This window comes from Anas platyrhynchos, chromosome 4, assembly GCF_047663525.1.
Source record: "Anas platyrhynchos isolate ZD024472 breed Pekin duck chromosome 4, IASCAAS_PekinDuck_T2T, whole genome shotgun sequence".
NCBI classification, from domain to species: Eukaryota; Metazoa; Chordata; class Aves; order Anseriformes; family Anatidae; genus Anas; species Anas platyrhynchos.
In genome coordinates this window covers 38,121,887-38,143,182 of record NC_092590.1, presented here as the reverse complement: position 1 = coordinate 38,143,182, position 21,296 = coordinate 38,121,887, and the positions used below count along the sequence as shown (strand labels likewise).

At 40.5% G+C, this 21,296-nt stretch overlaps 1 long non-coding RNA gene across 2 annotated transcripts in view; it reads left to right on the top strand.

The window, feature by feature from the left end:
* The first annotated feature begins 1,253 nt into the window (after nucleotides 1–1,253).
* Nucleotides 1,254–21,296, top strand: part of LOC119716738 (uncharacterized) — a 33,524-nt gene continuing 13,481 nt past the window's right edge. Inside the window, exons 1-5 of one of the 2 annotated variants that reach the window (XR_011809084.1) lie at nucleotides 1,254–2,480; nucleotides 8,406–8,468; nucleotides 14,535–14,706; nucleotides 17,884–17,959; nucleotides 20,733–20,886. This is a non-coding gene — a long non-coding RNA (uncharacterized lncRNA). The remainder of the gene's footprint in view (nucleotides 2,481–8,405; nucleotides 8,469–14,534; nucleotides 14,707–17,883; nucleotides 17,960–20,732; nucleotides 20,887–21,296) is intronic. The other variant, XR_005265257.2, reaches the window with a different exon arrangement.

The following is a 21,296-nucleotide window of genomic DNA, read 5'->3' as shown; positions in this document are numbered from 1 at the left end:
ACTAGAAAACAGGGTTCATTTGGTACCTATGAAATATGAAGAGTAAAACAGAAAAATGACGATTTGTGGAGACTTGACAGAAAAGCAGTAAGAAGGATATTTTATGGATCTATTGTTTACATGAATTAACTTACTTTTTAAGTATTGCTAGTAATAATTTTTATAGTCCTGATTTTCTGTACATGTACTAAGTGGGATGATGTCTTTCATTCCTTATTTAAGCTCAGTTTTACCTATTTGAATTCCAAAGTAGTATGTGTTTCACACAACATTTGAGTTCTGGCAACCTGAGTCTGAATTTTTCTGACAATTCCAGGGTAGCAGTGAATTTGTGTAATTTGATCCTCTTGCTTTTTACTTTCCTTTTTTTTTTTTTTTTCCCCTGGAGACAGTTGTTTTTTTTTTCTCTTCCCTTAGCACCAATTGTTATATTGTGTCCCCAGCTAAGTCTACTTTTTTGTGGTAGGCCTCTGTGCTTCAGAATTTTCATTCCAGTGTAGGTATAATATAGCAGCTATCAGAAAAGATGAATGAGTGTTGAAATTGCTGGGCATTTTTTCCTTTGGTTTGTCAAAGTGGCATAAATTAAATACAGAAAAAGTCTTCATCCTCAGTGCTAGCATTTCAGTTATTTCTCCTATTGTAGGACGGCTTCTGTATTGTTGTCCATAAATAAAATTCTCCGTATTGTTGCTCTGAGAATATGAAGCATGACCAAGAAGTAAAATGTAAACTGCAGTGTAAAGTAAAAATACTTTGTAATTTATAGCAAGGACCTCTTTATATATTTGCAGTACGATACTAACAAAGTGCATTGTGTTGTTTTGCAGGATGTGGAGCTGAGACATTTATTTTTAAAGAAATTTGGCACCAGTGTAGCTGGTATTAGTGGTTTCCACCACACAGACTGTCAACTTCCCCCACCCCCTTATTCCTGTTTCTTAAACTTTACATCCCAAATGAGTAATTTAGGATTGCTGCAATCAGTTACTTGAAAGTACCTGAAGTGTTCAGGGGGTGCCAGAAGCAAAGGGATCTGATTATTGCCTTGCTGTGTTGTGGAAAAAAATGTTTCTTTTATATTTAAAAACAGTTTAGGTCTCTAATAAATATGACAAAGAGTACCCCAAACCTAAAGTGATTTCTTTTATCCTCTCAGATTTAAAAATTAAATGTATTTAGATGGTACCTAGTAGAGGAAAAGACGGATGGAAAATGAATTGATGAGAGCAGCAGCTTTTTAACTGGTAAGTTCTCAACTTTTTGATAGTCCATTTATTTCAGGTGACAATTTTTAAGGTGACCTAATTTGCACTTATCTGCTAGATCAGGTCTTCTCTATTGTCTTCTTTTTCTGTTGTCAGGGACTGCTTTTTTCCTTGTCTGCTATATGGCAGCCATCATGCAAGTAAAATAGAACCTGTGGCTTTGTTTGAATAAAGGCTGTTCTAGCAGAATACCTTTTACCACTTCAGGATTTGTCTACTCAAGCCATGCGGTCATCAGTGTCTCATTTTGTTACTCCTCTTGGAGTAGAGTTAATTTACTAATGAACTCTTACAAGATAGTACAATGGTTTTAAGTAAGTTCTACTTTTCATTCAGCTGCATTTTTCCTCCTAAAGGAGAGCATTGAATGAAAATCAGATTTGCTTTCTTTATGTGTTTGTGTTTCATGCTTCAGTAGACAGAAAAATGCCTTATACCGAAAGGGGTCTTCAGAAATGGCATGATAAATGATGATCCCTGCTTTGTTTTTCAGTGATTCCCCTACCAAATTGAAAAGCTGTACTGTGTGAACTGTGAGCTGAGCTTTGCATGTACGAATCAACTGTTTTGTTTTCTAGCTGGTAGAATATTGCCACAGAATGTTTTGAAGCCAACTGTTCAATTAGTTTTGCAGTTTTGTTTATGTCCTCACTGACATAAACAAAATGGGGAAGTGCATTGTCTTCAGAAGGACTGCATAGCTTGAGCTAGTAGGCTAGAATTTAGTAAACAATTCCGTATTTCCCAGAATGGGAAGTGGCATTTGCAGCTCATCACTTCTAACTCTGGGGGATTAGAAGGGGTAAAATGCACTAAAGCGTTGTATTCAAGTACACAGGGTTCTGAAAAAAAACAGTAAACAAATCTGTTGAGTAGGATGTTGACATATTCTCTAGTTTTTAGAGTTAAATTTCTTTCACATTAACATTTAAAACCACAGCTACTGCAAAGCAGTATAAGAAAATAACTGTATGAGAAAATAATAGCAAGACCGTTTGTAGCTAGAGATGCGATGAACTGTTAGACAAATTGATACGGGAGGTGAGGAACAAACTTTCCAGATGCACAAACTGTTGTGTCCTTGAAGTCTTGAAGCTATATGTAAGTGTGAAACTTTTCCCCAGGTCCCTGTATAATAGATGTTGCTGGTGTTTCACAGCTGGAAAAACAAGTGTGGTGAGATCAAGTGATTTACCCAGGATTCAGAAACAGGTCAGTAGAGTATAAGGGTTACAGTTCAGTAGTCTTTACTCTGAGCCCCATGTATATTTACGGCCATGTTACTTAAGGTTGAAAAAATGCTCTTAGCAAGTTCATGCTCTCAGTGTGACTTACTCCTTTCATATCTAATCTCTCTGTCTTTAGTGACAGGACACAGTGACCCCTTCTTGACTACTGTTCTGCGGTAATGTCCTGCTTTAAGTAGTAGAAAACCTTTCCTTGATAGCTGATCTGCCTTCATGTTTCTGTAAATTCATTGCTTCCTGTCACACATGCTTGCTCGCTCTGTTTTCCTCATGTATGTTGCTTGTTTATGAATCTGCAGTGTGTTACGTGTCTTTCTGTGGGTTTGGAGATTTTGGGGGGAGGGGTGTTGAGCAAAGCTAAAGCATACATGTTAACTTTTTTCTTTTTAATTAACCTTATGCAACTCCCTTCCTAAAGCTTTCTTTCTTAAAGCAACTGTTCTGGTGTAAATATACTTACTTCTTCTTTACTTTTTCTTGCTTGTTGTTCTGTTGTTCCTCCCTTGGATGCACAGTCAAGAAATAACATAATTCATCAGTTAAAATGAAAAATTTTTTTACAGAGCTTAGTGGTTCCAAAACCATTTCTTCCGGATGTTCTAAAGTAGCTATCATGTCAGACATGATCAAATAGGGGTAGATAAAACATGCATGTAAAGCAAAATCAATATGTTCCCCTGGAATGTACAATTCAAACAATCTACAGTGTACAGTTTAACTTGTAACAGGATTCCTCTTGTAAAAAGTAGATCAGATACTCAGTGGTCATACTACTTACAGCTGATTTACAAATAAGCCCTCCCCTACCAATGCCATATTAGAACATTACCAAAATTTGTGGATTGAGAACAATTTTTTTTTTTTCCAAATGAAACAATTCACCAGCAATTACAGTACATTTTTAACGTGGAAGTCTGATAGGCATATTTTATTCCCAGCTGCCATACTTAGGTATGGTTCATTGGATAAACGAGGAAAAGAAGAGCTGACATTCATCCTAATCAACGGAGGAGATGTATAATGGAACTGCAAGAAGGATGTCTACTCTCTCTCTCTCTCTCTCATGAGAACATAAGAATTATCTCAGACATTTCACTAGCAATTCTCACAAATTGATGTGATACGTAGTGTTGCTGTGTGAGGTTTAAAGAAAAGATAAATTCAATTCCCTTTTCTGTCTTTTAGGTTTGTTTGTTGAGGGTGACTAATAATTTAGACAGTTGTACTTTGGAATTAGGTGATTTTGTTTGTAATCATGCTCTACGGGTGGAAAAGTTAATGTATTCATAAGTCCTTGGAGTCTGAGTACATGATTGTTCACCTGTAGCAAAAAGCAAAAGCTTTACTACTCAGAATGCACTTCTTTTTTGGCACTTTCCCTTCATGATGAATTTCCTGTATTTCTCCTGAAAATGCTAGGGCAAATTGACTTACATACCATATATTCGTTACTTTCTGTGTCTGTTATATTTAGATGTCTTTCACTGGTAGAGTATTTAAAAAAAAAAGTTTTAATTCTTTAAGTTATTACTTTTAAAAATTATTCGGATAATCTGTTATTATCTTTATGAATAACATTATTTTTCTTTTGCTTCTTCTACTGAAAGAAACTTAGACCTAAATATTCCGAGTACTGAGCTGAGCTGCGCTGTGGCTGGCAGCAGTGGCTGAGGATATGTAGATTTAACGAGAAGATTGTCTCACTGATTGCGTGGCTCATAGCATTACAGAGGCACACTGCTAAAAGTTTCTTTCAGTCCTGAATCTGTGACACAAAGACTCTGTTTGTAGTTTTCTAATTGCAAGTGGTGGAAGACAAGCCTAATGTTAGTTCTTATGACTTGTTGCTTAGCAGCAGTGATCAACAGAAGTGCAACCTTTTCTTTTCCTGTGACCTTGGTGAACCTTAGCATGGACAGAGCTCACCAGCAGAAGACAAGGATTTCTGAAGTGAAACCACTGTTCAGTGTCTGCATTTGTGGCAAACCATCTCTTCTTGACCCCTTTGTTACCTTTCCCCTTTAGTCTTCTTTGTCTCTCTCTCTCTCTCTCTCTCTCATCAAGTCTTTGAAGAAAATAGGCACCATCCTGGGAAGGTGGGGAGATTGAAAAGTTTAGAGATGAGTCAACTGTGCTAAGATGTATTCTGCCACTTACGGGGAAAAGGAGCTGGGCTGGCCCCCAGACTGTCATGTCAAATGCTCCGTTCATGGCAGGAAAAACAGACTTCACACGTCACACGTTTATTCTTATTTAGAGAAGCTTTCCCAGTATTTTGGAGTAGGTAAAATATTCCAGAGGAAAGGGAAATTAGGGTGCTAAGAATTTTCTGTTCTATATCTCTTAGGTGACATTTCACAAACTGAGCTAGAAAGAATATTGAATGTAGTTGAAAATGATTAGGGATCTACACCAAGTCAAGAAAACTTTCCCTTTTTTTCCCCTCTCATCAAGTTTGGCAGGGTCTGTAGGTTAAGCAGCAAGTTGCACGTTTCACCATACTTCTAAAACACCAATTGCTAGTTTAACTGGACAAAGGATTTTTGGTGACCTTATGAACTGCAACGATTAACATGCCTTATGATGTCAGAAGCTTAGAATGGGAGCTGCTTTACTGTTACCCAGATGCTTGTCTTTTAATTTTAGATCTAAGAGACAGCTAAGTATTTTTATACTTATTCTGCCAAAATGTTATGATCCAGACACATCTGTATGCTTGTAGACAGTAAGTGGACAATAATGCCTGCTCAGGCTGACAGTTTTCATCTGTCCTCCCCATCACCTCTGCTATGGACTTATGCCCTCAACCCACACTTCAGGAGTCGTTGGTAGCTGGTAATAATGCCAGTTAAGCAATATAGGCCAACATATTAAAAGGTCAGCAGGCGTGTCACAAGCCCTTTATGCTCTGGAGTCTGTTCTACTACAAAGTTCGAAGAGAAGCTTTCCTGTTCAGCTACCCACTCATAAAATGAACGAAGAACACCAGTATTGCTCTCATTGCACAATTGAGATCATATACTCATTCTGGAAAAGGCAGCCACAAAACAAACTGGCTTGTCCTGTGTGTCATGTCAAAGGCATGGCAGGTGTATGGCATCTGGCAGAGCTCAAAGAAGTGAAATAAACAGCAAACTGGAATGTGAATTACATTGCAAATATGTCTGTTATACATATCTGGCTTTTTTTTTTTTTTTTAATTTCACAAATCTTAATAAAGAATGAACTACCTGGAAATCTGGACTGCTACCTGAGATCATGAGAAATAACTTTACATGCCCTTGGTTGTTGAACACAGCAAATTGTGTTTGCATTTTTTTTTTTTTATTCCTCCGAGCTGTGATTTGTCTGTCTAGTGAACAACAGCTGCTAGTATTTCATATCTGCAGGATTAAAAACCAATAGCTGAAATCACGTTTTCAACTTCTGATATATGGGATAAGGAATGAACTTGGGCCAAAATCAAGAAGCTTTTAAAAACAGTTTCAGTAAAAGCAAAATAATTTTTGTTAAGTGTTGTAATGCAGATTACCTGACCGGTTCTTTCTGTGCATGGTGGCAATAGAATAAGTAGATTTGACAATTAATGTTTCAAACTTTAGATCATTAAAATACAACCATTCACCTTTCCTTTTAGCTCTCCATTCAAATGTGTCATTTTCTTATAAACAAAATAAATGTCTTTGTTGTGAGACTTCTTAGTGCTGTCACTTCCACATCTGCAGCAACTGGACTGACCATGCCCACTGCACAGCACTAGTACAGCTAAAAGCCACTGTATGCTTTATTTCTGTACCAAGATTAAACAGTTCTTCTGATTTACAATGTTTTGAAGTGGAAAGGCTCTGTTTCATCTCTTGCAGGATGCACATGGCTTTTAGTTTAGCTTCAGCCACTGCTCTCCACACCCATTTCCACTCCACACAATTCCTGGCTGTGCATTTGCTCCTATTGGAAATGGTACCACTTCTCTACATCCTCACATCAGGAAGGGTGGCATCTGAGCATGTGCTTCAGTGTGATTGAACAGGGGTCCTAGAATGCAGGCTGCCTGAGTTGTGTCCTATTAGTGAGTCAGTTTTCCACTTTTGAGGTAGCAAATTCATGGGCAATGAGACAGGAAATTTCAAAGGGGAACTGGAATAATTAAAATAATCTTGTTTGGTCCACTGCCAACTCTTTCATCTTAGAAAATATTGCTCTGGAGACAGGCACAGATCCTGTAAATGAATCTAATCTGGATCTCTCTCATCTAATGTTTTGAACATGTATCCCTTAGTAAGCATCTAAAGTGCAAGGACATTTCTGTGGGACAGTTTGAATGGTTTTGATTTCCTTTTTTTTTTTTCTTTATTGGCTGCTGCTTGAGAGTAAGATTGGAGTAAATGGATCCTCAAGTCAGTGTGGTGTTTCCTCATGTAAATTTCATCATAAAATCACCTAAAAGGAAAGATTTTTACAAACAAGACATACAATTTACAAAGAAAAGTAATATCGCACTGAAAAGGTGAAATGCAGAATTAGTTATTGACAAGCTGGATAGAATAAGGCTTTTCTGGGTTTTTAGTTTTATCAATCTGGAGTTTCTGTAGTAAACACTTTGTTTGCATACCAAGAAATTGCAGTAGAGAGGAACAAATTGCTAGAAATGTCAGGGGTAGATCTTTTTAATTTTATTCCTCAGCCAACTTCGCAGTAACTTCATTTGCTAGGTTCTTCTTGATGAATCAGTGACTGTGATTTACAGAGAAAACAAATTGGCTTAGGAAGCTTTCTAACGGGAGAGCTAAAGGGCACACAATGTGACAGGGAACCTGAAAGCTCTCTGGGAACAGCTGCAGCCTTCTCGCCTCAGCTGCAGTATTTGCAGCGAGCCCTTAGATGGTGCTGTACAGCAGCGCTCAGTCCTGCCGTGCTCCCGCTGCATCCGGGGTGGCAGCTCCTCCGCAGGGTCATGCCACCCGAGGGATGCTTTTGCTCCAAGTCAGGGTCTACCGTGATCACTTGGATCAACTGCCTGACTTCTTGGACAACTTCTCTTGGTATACTGATGGAATTTAAACTTATTTTTTTCCATGAAGTTTTCATCTGAAAGAAAATTAATTCCAAAATGTTGCTTGAATAAATTGAGGAAGCAAAAGTGACTCTCAAGGCCTGGGTGTTCCCAGCAGGGTGTTCCACACAAGTCAGAGCTTTCTGCCCAGTAGAGGAAACACTATTCTTTCTCTCCAAAGTGTTATGCCCAGTAGCTGGCAAGCTAATGTATATTCCTGTCCTTTGTTTTTCTACATATCCATGGATCCATAGCCCAGATCTGAAAATTTTGCCTTAGTTCAAGCCTACAAACATGGATAAGGTATCTCTGGGCACTGTTAATTGAAATCAGTAAATGCAATCTGTCAGTAGAGATATTAAATATTAAATTCTAACATAGATTTCAGTAACTGCTATAATTTAATTCTTATAAAACTTGAACCCTGTCATGCTTAAAAGTGTGTCAGATATATTGCTGTCTGTCTGTAAAATAAAGTGCTTTTGAATAATAGCTAAAGATTTTTTGAGGGCATTAGAGGATCATCATGATGAAAGAATCATGATTCAGCCCGGGAACTTCCTCACGTAAATGTGGATGTGGTACCAGGGCTTTTAGGTTAAATCTTCCATTCTGAGGAACTCACTTCATTCCTAAACAATTGTTGGATCAGGGACACAGAGTTGGGGCTATGAGCTGTGCTGTTAATTGCAAAGATATTGAAATGGAATTTCCTTCAGCGGGATGGATCTCAAGCCACGAGGTTGGTTTTATTTGGAAGCTGTTGGTGAATTTCTGAAAGGAATTTGTTAGACAACTCTCAAATACTCTATCAGTATCTAGCCTTTTCTTTTATAGGGAGGCAAGAGAGAAGTGAGATGTTGAAAATAACTTGATCCCTGCACCTTGGAAAAGAGCTAAGTGAGTGAATTTTTCAAAGTTGGGAGTACAGCCTTCCCATAGTTTTATTGTGTGTTTACGCACGTTCCTGTAATTTGGGAATGGATCGGGTTGCTTCCCACCTTTTACCACAATTTGAGGGGATTAAGCCTAGGAGTAGCCTGCCAAAGCAAATTAAATAATTCATGTTTCCAGCATGACTTCATTTAGTTGTGACTTTTATTTATTTAGAGAGAGTGAGAGAGAAAGAGCTGGTGTTGTTACAATCTCAGTACTATTTTTTTAATCTCTGTAACCTCCTATAACCCAACCATGTATTTTTTTTTTGACCTTTGAAATGTACCACACTGCATAAACTGAGTATCCACTGTGTGTTCTGCTCATCCCAGTAATTTTCATCCTATGGTCTCTGCACGCTGTTATTTTAGGTGTATCTTTTAACATTATGCAAGTTAACAAGTTTGTAAAACATTACCCCAAATGCTGAGGGCACATAGAGGGGGAAGAAGTACCAAATCTTTTTTTCTTATGTGTTGAGAAGCTCTGTAACTGAAAACCCTGACAAGTTAAATGTTAGTAGGTGGGGACTTATAGCCTAAAACTGGTGCCTATAGATGCTCACCTGTGGAAAGGGACTCCTGCAGCTGTGCTCAATGTTCTTCCAGCTGCAGCTGAATTTCTGCCACATTAAGAGCCTTAAGCAGCTGCAGCAGTATCACACTGATCTAGCATTTAGCTTCCCCAAAGCTCTGCTCAAATATTTGAACTCAGTAGAACCCCGTGCTTTGAGTAGGCGAGTGTCACTACAGCTTTACAGAAAAAGAAACAGCGACTGAGAGGTTAAACCAGCTTCCCCTTACCACACAGCAAGTCAATGGTGGAGCTGGAATTACAGCTTGGGAGGTTCCTGGCTCTTGCTGCACTACAATGCTGTGTAGAAAGGTCATTTCCCAAAATAGTACTGAAAGTTCCCATTTGTTATTGATAATAGGGCAACAAAGGGCTCTAGCTGTATTAATAGGTCACTGTATAATGTCCTTAATAATCCATAATTAGCAACCCTGCAAAAATGGCAGCATTGCATTTTTCTGAGGCGGTATCACTTCCACAGTTAGTTTTGTCTACTCTCAGTAGGTATTTTTATTTTGTCTCTTCTAAAACCACTTTATTTAAAGGAAACAGACACATTCACAAAGTAGGCGTTAAATAGCCTCCCTGTTAACTGTCATGTTGGACCTCATATTGGACTCACCTTCAGATCTGTTCAGCTCCTCTTCCTCTGTGAGTACGTGCTTGTCATGGCACTGAAGTTTGACAGTCACTTTGAAGCTATCAAGCAGACTTCTGTCTGCCTAGAAGAAAAATACGGGCTGTTGGAGAAGGCTGTATATTACCTTCCATACCTTCTGTATACTACCTTCTTCTAGGAGGCTGATAATAGAGGGGTTTGGTGGCAACATTTTCCCTGTGTTGTGTGACAGCAAGCTAGCACTGGCATACTTGGGCAGTGTAGCAGCTGAGGTGCAAGCATGGGAGCCCACAAAGGCACCAGGTTGGGTGTTCCCCAAGGCTTCCAGGAAGGAAGGCAAACCCCCATCACCACACAGCAGGACAGGGGACAGGAAGGTGAGTACTTGTGAAGGAATTGTCACAGATTTAATCACAGCCAGAATCAGTTCCTCCAGTGTACCTGGAGCTGGGGTGCCTGGTAGCTATTGCTTGATCTCTTTTTTTTTTTCTTTTTTCTTTTCTTTCTTGTTATAATATTCTATAACTCCTGAACTTAGAAATTGTAGTGGCACTCTAGCTTTTTGGCTTCAGCAGTCTACTACTGAAGGTTTCTGTTTCTTGTTTTTCCTCTAAGTGAATTATTTGAACTTCCAGGTTATTTAGCAATTTAAGAAGGGTCATGGAGTAATAAGTACGAGGCTTGAGTTTGTTTTTTTACTGGGCACCTATATCTGTGCATCTGTAATTGACAGAAGAACAAATGGTGTTTTATGCTAGCCAAGTCTGAAAAATTCCAGTGAATAATGGTGGGAAGAGTGGCATTCACAAAACAAATAGTTATTGAATCAATTTATCCAGCCCTGTTTTGGTTTGAGTTAGGGTGAAGTGTTTCCAAACAGGCAAACCCCAAGAGAAAAACAAAACAAAACAACACACCTCCCCCCCAACAAAAACAAAAACAAAGGAAAAAAAAAAAAACATAGATTGATGATTAGGAAAACAAAATGTGTAGGGAAAGTTAAGAAACCAGAACATGTATAGCATAGGGAAGTGGCAAGGTTGCTGTTCTCTCATCTTTATATCTGCAGATCTACGTATTTGAATTAACAAAGCAATACGAGCTTTATATGCTGGATTTGCTTTTTAATGCATGTTGGTTGAAGTAATTGGATCTATTGTTGTGGGCAGGGAATGCCAGCTTGGCTCTTACAGTCACTGACTTGTGAACATGACCTACAGGAGGTCAAAACACTGGAGAGCCTGCTCTGTTTAATTCTCAGAGGTAACAGTCATAATAGTTACTGCTTTGAAAAAACGATCTAAGTGATCCCTGCCTCTATCTAGTTTACTGTTTGTATTGTATTGTTTATAATTTATTTTTTTTTTCATCTCTATAAGTGGATTCAGAATTTTTTAGTTTTTTTCTTTCTTTCTTTTTTTGAAAGCACAACTGAATTTTCACAATGGAAGTTTGTTAAATAAATAATCATAGATTGAACTGTAAATGCTAGTGGTTTTGAGTGATATTTTGGTACTTGCTCAGCCATCCTGCTTTCATTCCTCCTGCTGATCAAGCCAGCCAGACATAGCCAAACAGTCCTGCATAGGAAAAACAGTGTACTTTCAGCTTGAGGAAAGAAAAAAAAAATAATCTCTCGTGATTGATGCCAAATGATTCCTGGTGAATGCTGATGGCTACATAATTTCAGCATTGAGTACATCTGCCTTCCCTACTAGGAACTCCAGAGACACCTGAGAAAAAACATCCTAAAAAAGAGACAAATGCTCTCTTTAGTGAGTCTCTCAGTTCATGCTCCTGATCTCACTGTTTGGGCAGTGTAAGCTCCAGTCCCTGTGGCAGAAAGGGAGGCTTCAAGGTCTGTGTGGTTTGTATTTTCTGGCATCAGCTGGCTTAGTGGTTCTTCATGGAATGAATCCTTTCAGAGAACTAGGGGAGTTGCTGTCAATCCTCAACTTTCCTCCTAGAAGTCTGTCATAACATAGTATTTTAACACTAGCCGTGCAGTGAAACTGCAAAAGATTTTGTAATCCATTACCAGATCTGGTGGAGTTAGAGAAAAGCAGGCTTGGCATCGGTGACTAGATCTCCTGTAATGTATACATTCCTGGATAGTTCAGGGGAAACCGAACTTCCTCGGAATTTCTTTCTCTTCCCCCTAAAATCCACCAAGATATAGGTACCACGTTATCTGTATTGAAGATTCAATTTGAGCTGATTTGGAAATTAATTTTTCCTTCTGGTGAATAGCTTTCTTCCACCACACTGCTCCTTTAAAGTACTTATGTAAATGACTATAACCTGTGCCTGCTATCAGGCTGGTTGGGATCTGTGGGCAGGTTTACATGTGCTCTGTCATGCTAGTAATGTTTTTCCAGAACTAGGAGAATTCAGACCTCCTTAAATCTGGACTTGGACTTGCAACAGATTTGAGTATTTTTACCTCTTGCTAGACAGTCTTATTTTTAATTTGCTCTATGGCTTGGTCAGGGCAAGCAGCCTGCTGTATATCTGCCTGCACTTGTTTGGAATTGATGCAGTGCGCTGTGTTGTACTCAGATTTACAGCCAAGGTAAAAGGAACAACCACTTGTTACTGTCTTCTCCTGCCCCCCCCCCCCCCCCCAACACATCAACTGCTTAGTGCTCCCTCAGAAGCACATTGGACTGCTCAGAACCAGGGGAAGTGTGCTAAAGGAAACAGTGAACAGGGCCCTAAATCAATTGCCTCAGGTCTCGTCTTCTCCCGGGTTCTACATTTCTGTCTTGCTTTCGACCAGGGCTCGTTCAGTGTTTGTGATGGGGAAGAGCCACTGAGAATATAAAAGGCTTTGCAGCTGGAGGAGAGGAGATGCAGGGCAGGCAAGATCAAGACTCCCAGCTGTTGTGTAAATAACTTTAAGGGCATAACTTTTTCAAAAGACCTGTCCCTGGTTAAATAGTTCAAATCATTGCTATTAGCCAGGAAACCTCGGTTCTTTAGCCCTAATAGATCCAAGTTAATTTGGATCCTCCTCTCCATCCCCTTTTCCCTTCTTCATATCTTCTGTTTACATGCTGTGACCTTACACAAACTATTCACCCCACTCTTTTTCTGTGTGATCATATTTTATAACTCTCATGACGGTGTATTTCTGCAATCTTTCAGCAGTGAACTGTACCCTGTATTTTGTTCCCTTTTTCCTTACTTCTGGCTTAGATGGAAAGCTGCTTTGAGCCAGTGTGGAATTCATGCTACTTTTAATTACAAAGAGTAAATTCCCACTTTTGCAAAGCTCCTCTCCTTCATTTCCTTTCTGATGGTATCTCTGCATCACTGTCTGCTGACGGACCTCTCTCTCGCTGGCAAAGGCAGGTTGTGATTCTGGCAGTACGAGGCACCTGACAGATGCAGCCCTCTTTTCTGCTGCTAGGTGTGATAAGGGAAAATGCATTTCTGAGTTGGAGTTAGGAAAGAAAAGAATCCACACTAGTCCCTGCCCAAATTCTGACTGTTTCTCTTCAAAAGACAGAACTATCATGCGATAAAGTCACTTGTGTTAGGGTATGAAGTCCTTATTTATAGATGTATATAAATAAAAATCAGGCTTCCTCTAAAAACTGTCATCCTGCATCTCCCAAAAGCTGAAGAATCTGGAGTTAATGAGTGAGGCTGAGTCTCGAGAAAGAGCACCTTTCACTCAGAAAGACTTGTTTTAATTTGGCTGCTGACATGGGTTGCCTGCAGTTTCATCCTACAAAAAAAAAAAAAAAAGTTGTTAAAGTGTTTAAAAAAGAAAAGTTACTGCACTGCAGTATTTGATATGATGTTTGCATTATTTCATATTTTGCCTAAAATAAATCCAGTATAGTTGAGGGGGCATAAGATGCAGTTGGCAGCTCAGACAAAATAAGATGTGCTACCAGGGATGAGGATGGATCAGTCCTTACATAAGATCTTCATTGTCTGACATGAATTGTGTAAGGAAGATCATTGGAAGCAGGTGCCCTGAGCAGCTGGTGTGGCTGTCTGCTCTTCACCTTTCTAGGATGTAGGTTGGAACTATGCCATACTGTTCTGTCTTAAAAGGAGAAAAAGAATTGTGCTTTGGACTGGAAGTACCTGGAGGCTGGCGTCCCTGTCTTAGAAATTGAGAAAAGCCAGTCCTTTTGCTTCAGTCAGCCTGTGAACCATGATGGATGCAGCCTCCATTTCCTAGTTAGGTGGGCATCAGTCTCTTTTCTGACACCTCTCATGACCAAAGTAACCTACTTTGCAGGGTTGCAGGTAGGAAAGGGTTGGTTGCAGGTCTGAGTGTTGACTCCTCCACTTAGTGACCTGAAGCCTGGGTGGGGTCTCACACACGCTTGATTTTCCATTAGTAGGAGAAACTCTGCTTATTCACAAGAACAAGACCATGAGAAACACCAGTGGGGGCAAATGGATGGGGTTTCCTGTCTGGTGTGTGGACAGGCTGCTGTCCCCTCTTGGGCTGTCTGCCTGGTGTCCCAGATTGCCTGCTGGAGGTGAAAAAGGTGACATTTTCTTCCTTGCAACTTCAGAGCACGTAGCAGCTGTCTCTGGCCTGTGCCCACAGGTGGGAGGCTTCTCTGTGTCCTCATGCCTTCCTGGGAGAGCTTCCAAAGACCTTGGAAAAGGCAGGAGGAGACCTTTGCTTGAGGGTAACTTTCTTTGTTGGCCGTCCTCTTTACTGCCTTGGAGGGAAGGACAAACGAGGTTACCATCAGCTTCCTGTTGAAGGCTTCCTTGGGATGGTGTAAGCCTTCAGCTTTCACTTCAGTAACAATATTATGTGCACTACTGGGCATTGCACTTGCTCTTTCCTTTTCTGTTAACAGAAGAGACGTCTTCAGTAAGTCCACTTCCACGACTGGGCCTGTGAAGAGAAGATTGGAAGGATTTAGCAGTCTCTCTGTAGAAGCAGGATAATTGATTTGAACTTGTTATGACACTGCAACTTGTGATGACTCTTGGGCTGCCCTCTGCAAGAACAGAGCAGGAGGAGGCAAGGTATGTGCGCTTCTGTGAGCACTGTTGTGGTAGCAGTTCTCTGGGTTTCAGTGTTTGCACAGTAAATTCAATGTCAACATGTACAGACAGCAGATCTCAGAGGAGTTAGAGGTAAATAGCCTTTCTTTTTGAGGTTTCTAGAGCAAGATGCAGAGCTAAGGGATTTCTTTCAGTTTTTGCCCTGTCATGAATTGGCAGGTGACTTGGGAGGAGGTAGTCCCTGGTCATTTGGCAGTGCCAAGAGTGAGCTTTGAACCGTGCAAGCTTTTGGCAGCTCGGGAACATTTGCACTGGCGACTTCAGAGTCCCGTCCTCTTTGTGGCTGCCAGCAACATTTTTTGGTTCTGCTTTATTTTTATTTGGTTATTAAAAGCAAAAGTTAGGTGGCTCAATCCCTCTGTTAGTCTGTCCTGGGAAGCTTAAAAAAAATAGTCCCCCAGGAAAAATGAACTCTGAACTATACAAAAACATACCACACCCATGTTGTTTTGCTTCCCTATATGCGGAGCGTTCCTGACATCCCAAAATAAGAGCACGGTTCTTGAGAAGCTGTTGGTTAGGTGACAAAAAGTGAATGCCAGGACTCACATGACTCGTGCTGTCGGCAGCAAATGTAGAAGTTGAGGACCTGCCTGTTACAGTGACGAAATAAAAAATTCTGGTGGAAAAGGTCCATTTTTAAGGAAAGCTCAGGAAACCCTCTCTGTGTAAAGGATTTTGGGAGCTGGATCCAAAGGCAGTCAGGCAGCCCATGGCTGGTAGTGCTCCTCAGGAACTGCACATTCTGTTCCAGAGGAAATTCCTGTGTCTTTAGAAACTTGTCCGACAGCAAAACATTCCACTGGGAGAAACCTCTGAGTAATCCCAATGTATGGATCTTTTTCTTTCTTTCTTCTGAAGTGTGAGTCAGCAGCATCACCCTGAGAGCAGAATACTGGCAGGAACTGAGGAGTGAATGGGCCAGTCGAGGAGGGTAAACACTTCTGCCACCTATGAAAGGAAACTGTGAGCAAAGGGACCTTGTCGTGCAAGTGCTGAGGTCCAGAGGAGGGTAACAGCGATGCTCATGAGTGAAAAATGGTTTATTCATGGTGAGAGTGAGCAGAACAGGGCTGTCCGCGTTGGGCATGTAAGGTTGGCTGCTATGAAATAGTTTGGGGAAGGCTCATCAGGAACTATTTTTGTAATCCGAGCACTGAGGGGGCAATTAAGTATATTACTGGGTTGCAGGCTTGTAGCAAAGTACTTTTTCCCACATAGTGGGTTTTCATGTAAATTGTGGAACTCGTGCTGGAGATGCAAGTTTATAGACCAGATTCAGTGAGAGGCCAGTTCTGCCTTCCTTTCATACGTACATACTTTTGCCTTGCACACTCATGTTAGGAAGACCTTGGGTATAAATTACTCTCGCAGCACCAAAAGAACCTTAGTTAGCTAAACAGAGCTTGGAAGAAAATACCACCAGATCCCTTTTTTTCCTGTTAAGTTCCCAGTTACACAAGCTGAGCTGGGCCAACACCTGCACCAGTCTTCCATCTGGGACCGACTCCTGGGCTCAGTCATAAAGCAAAGCTGCTGCAACCGTGCTAACAAAGGTGCTCTGAACAGCAGGTGCACACCTGTAGAAGTGTGTGGTAACCTTTGGTAGGGTACATAGCATTGCTTTCCAGTTAAAATTGGATCAGAATTAAATTGTATTATGAAATTAATTAGCTTTAATAGACTAGTCACAGGAAAATAACCGTGTGTTTAACACAGAACGAGGTATTCCAATGTGTCTGAATTTGGGTAAGTGATTACGTGCACCCTTAATTATATTTTCCTGGTTTGAATGGCTGGAGGACTGTTCTTCATGGCTCTGTCTGTCTTAGAGGAATCTGTCACTTTGAATAAGAATGAAACTTGACTGGTAAAAATGCAATCTTGCCATAGTATTACCGCATAACTGGATCTTATTTATTTTTAATTGACATGTCAACTTAAAAGATGCAATGCATATTTTTAAATTGCATTAACATTACATTCAGATCTTTTCATTGAGTTCTAGGTGTGCAGTCCCATTAAAAAAAGGTAGCTAGATATAAAAACATGAAGTCTTAATGCTTGCTTACTAAATATTCAGAGTGCAAACAGACATCGCTGATAATACATGCGAATGGAGCTATCCTGGTGTATTTTAGAAGTGTCACAGGCATGAGTGATAGACACCACTGTATGCATATTATTTCAAATCACACTGATGGAGTGTGCACTCCTAAAACTATTTATTTTTATTTATATTCCCATGCCATTTTATTTTTCCTCAATTTCAGGAAAAAAAAAAGATATTGTGATTTTATTGCTAAAACAACTGCTGCGTCTAACTGTAACGGAATGCAATTGTATGCTGTGTACAAGGAAGTCTAGATGTTAGGAAAATGTTAATCCCTACAACACTGGAAATGCAAAACATGGATAATTTAGCATAATTTATTTTGCTGGTTCTAGCAAGAAATTCTGTCTGAATTTCCCCCCACAATTTTAGAGTTGTTGTTCCTACAGGGAAGCCGAGTGACTTTGTGCTCTCTCCTCAAGCAGCAGTTGCTCTCAGTGCCCAGACAAACTCTGTGTGCATGAGGCTACGCAGCGTGAGATGTGCAATGGGGCAGGGCGTGCCTGAAGCTGGCTCCAGCCCTGGGGTCTGCCTTGGTGGCAAATTGGTGGGCATTGCGCTGGTAGTGCTGCTGTCATGGGTAAAGCAGCAGGCTTTTTGTGATCACGGTGAGACCAGGCTAGTGTGGTTATTTGCAGCAACATGCTTGAGGAGGCAGTGAGAGCAAGCCAGGGAAAGCATGCTCACATTCATTCATACAGTCATATGCAAATAGGTTCTAAAGTCCTACTCAACTATGCATGAGCACGCTGGTTATATCTCTGACCCTCCCACCTGGCTTCCTGTTAAATCTGTTAAAAAGGAAAATCTCCAGTCTAGTGTGTGAGTGAAAATTCCAGTCCTAAATAACAGAGACAGAAAGAATCAAGAAAACATTTGCTATGTTTTCTGTTTGTTTTCTTTGTTTTTTAACCAGCCAGAAAGTGAGGCCTATTTTTGGTTTTGGTCACATTAGGCTGTGCTGAATGTTGGCATGAAGTTCTAGGAGCTCAGTGATAGCATTTTTCTATTCTTTATTTAAACAGGCACCTTCCCAGAAGAGCAACAGCACAAAGTTTGCAGTTCCAATGAAATGATGTCTGAGAAGTGCTGGTAAAGAAGGTATGCAATAGAAATTAGAGGCTTGAAAAGTAATGTAGAGAAGAAATATATGCAAACAGAGAATACTACAAGAAATCAAATAGTCTTCTTTATGCTAAATTGGAAAGCTTTTTTTTTTTCTTTTTTTGTATTTTTTCCCCCCAGAGTTTTGCAATGTGTTTTATTTTAATCACAGTTGAGGGGGAGGGAAATGGAACAGTCAGTTTTATTTTTTTTAAGCTAGTATGAAAAACTTCCCTCATACAGCCTTAAAGTAGGGAAATAGGTTGCAGAACCTTCATGTAGCTGCACAAGAAATGCCAGATTATCACTTTTTACTCTCCCATATGCCTCTGTCTACAACTGCATTTTACTGTTGTTGCTGGTGTGTTTCTTTTTTGTTTGTTTTTTGTTTTTTAACTTAATGGAAAATTTCCTGTTGATGCCCCTTGCAACTGTTCTATGCCTGCTCTGAATCATGTTTCTCTTCTCTCGCTCTTCTCTCTCTTGTCTTCCTCTTTTCTTTCTTTCTCCTCTCTTCTCCCTCTCTCTCGTCTCTCTTCTCTTTCCCTTGTCTCTCGTCTCTGTCTTTTCTCTCCTCTCTCTCTTTTTTCTCTTCTCTTTCTTCTCTCTCTTCTCCCTCTCTTTCTCTTCTCTCCCTCTATCTTCTCTCCTCAGTAGGTACTTAAGAGGGTCATACATGTAAGTATATCCACAGCCAGGTTCTTCAAAAGGCAGCTGTTGTGCACATGTGGCAGCACAACAGCTGCATTTCTGATGTGGTGCCTGGTATCCAGCAACTGGCTGGCTTCCTGGTGTACATAGCATTATTTTCCCAAGAGGCACACAACAAACCCACAAGCCAAGTAGAATTCTGCACTATTTCACATGTAACCTGTTAACTCAGCCTAGATTTGCCAAAACACGTGTGACTTCCAGCACCAGGCCAGTCAGGGCTCTTTAGAAGTGCTGTCCACCAGCTGACATGTCCTCCTCCCATTGAAGTGGGCAGCGGGCTGTCCCCCGCAACCTTCCCTCAGGTTCCTTAGGCCCAGGTGGTGACTGAAGACAGGATTTTAAAAAGTGACTAATAAATCAAATTGCTTGCGCAAGCTGAGGCACCTTGAAGATGCTTATCTTGCTGGGGGTATGACCTCAAGGCACTAAATCCACGCCCATCCCTTTTCCAGGGGCTTCTGCTGGACACTCAGGCCCTGGCTCCCCACGTCCAGAATTAGCTGTTTCAAAACAGCTACCTTAGTTTCGAAAACTTCATTGCAAAAGACCTTCCCCTCGCAGGCTACTCGAGTGCCTCTGTGCTGAGAAGATGGCGTTCCACTTACGGCCATTCCACAGACAAAGCCATGCTGGGCAGACCTCCGGTTCGAGTGATTGCGCTGGCGCTTTATTAGCTCTCTGAAAATATATAGCAGAGAAGAGGCTGTGCGGGCTCTGCACAGTCTGCCTGAGCTCTGACCCCGCGGGCAAGAGGCTAGATTGCTTTTACAGCCAGTACTTAACCTTTCTGACGAGACTTGTCAACAAGGAAACCAATTAGCAGCAGATATGATGGCAGATGATATAATGCAGATGCCTGTTTGTTAGGAGCACAACTGGTATGTTTTTAACACAACACGTATTTTAAAACATGGCTCTGAATTAATGAAGCCATCCCCCACAAAAATCACTCTACGGTTGAGTTTCTGTCTTTGAGGGTTTTTTCAAAGTCTCTGCCTTAAGCCCTGTTCTGGTGGACTTATGGCAGGTGCAAGATCATAAGAAATAACAAAACTTTTGAATAATCAAAATTTTTCCACTTTTAAATATTTTTAAATTACTATAGATGGCATATTCAAAATATATGGAGCTGCAGAATGTGAAGAGGGCAGTTCTTGCCATCTGGAGTGGGTCTAGACACAAACTGAGATGTTTTCTATGACCACACAAAAGTATATTGGTGCATATATATCAGAAAAAAACAGTTCAGGGAAACCTGAGTTAATTGATTAACACTGTGCAGATCTACAAGCATGTTATAGCCACCTGCTGGAAAGGACAGTGGCTCCTTACTGCATAAATATGTGCTACCAATACCTCTCTTTGGGTACAGATAAGGTTCCTCTCACAAATACAGAAACATGGTTTGGAGGAGGTGGGGTGGGGGGAGCTAGGGGTGGAGCTTAACAGGACAGCTGATATTTTGGTTGAGATTTGGCCTGATCATTTAAACAAAAGCTAACAGTAAAACACAATGTCGGGAGCAACTAAAGGACTTGCTAGCTGACTTACTTAATTGATAGCTGACTGTGTGTCCAGGCAGGACAGTTCAATCCTCTGCTCTGGCCATTCCTAGAGAAATTGTTTTCTTCGGAAGAGAAAGTGGGCAGTACCACAGCACTGCATGCTACATGTCAGGCCACAGGGACGCAAACACTTTGAGAACCAGCTGCGTCCCCTCTCCTCCGCCAGCCCAGATGCTCTTTGACTCACTCTGTACACATTCTCTGCTTGTTTGGACCGCACCTTTCAACCAACCTCTGAAACCTTTTTCTCAACTAACCTAACAGTTACTGTCATTTACAACAGACCTGTAACAATTTACAGTTACTGTTTTAAAACCATCAAGATACAATCTGCATTTGGTGGATCAATCTCTTGAGATATCTTTCAAAATCAAGCCCAAGAACTCGCATGATCAGCTTTTAATTGCTAGGATAACTATAGTTTTAAAAAAAAAACAAAAAACAACCAAACCAAACCAACAACAATAAACCAACAGAATTTTGTTTTACAGCGCAAGAGGAAAGAGCGTCTCTGTGTGAACACAGTCAACTTACCATTCTAATGTCAGCGCTGTAGAAGCCTTCCCTTCACATAAGCAGTCACCAGCAAAACGAGGACCAGTGGATTCAGCACACGAGCAGTAACAGCACTGCATTCACTACCAGGTACTGATAGAAGGCCTGGAAATTAACATCCCTCTCCCAGTAGAAAAATAATTGTTTTTCAGTTGATTAGACCTTAACGCTGTCCCAGCTGAGGACAAAAGACAATCTGAATTTATTGAATGTTAACATTAATTTTTATTAATGGATAATTTTTATCTAATGCATACCCAGATTTTTTTCCCTTGGTTAGCGTTTATAAACTCTTTTTCTTAAGATGTTAAGTATCTTTTTGTGTTCAATGTGGCCAATAACACCTTTGCTTATCCACAGCTTTCCTGTCTGATTTAAATTGTTGCTAACATCTTACCTCTTTTCAGTGTATCAACTTGTCTTGTTGGAGAATACTCCTCCATGCCTCCCCCTGTAAATTAACCCTAAGACCTACTTAAGGTGGTCTATAATAAGCCAGG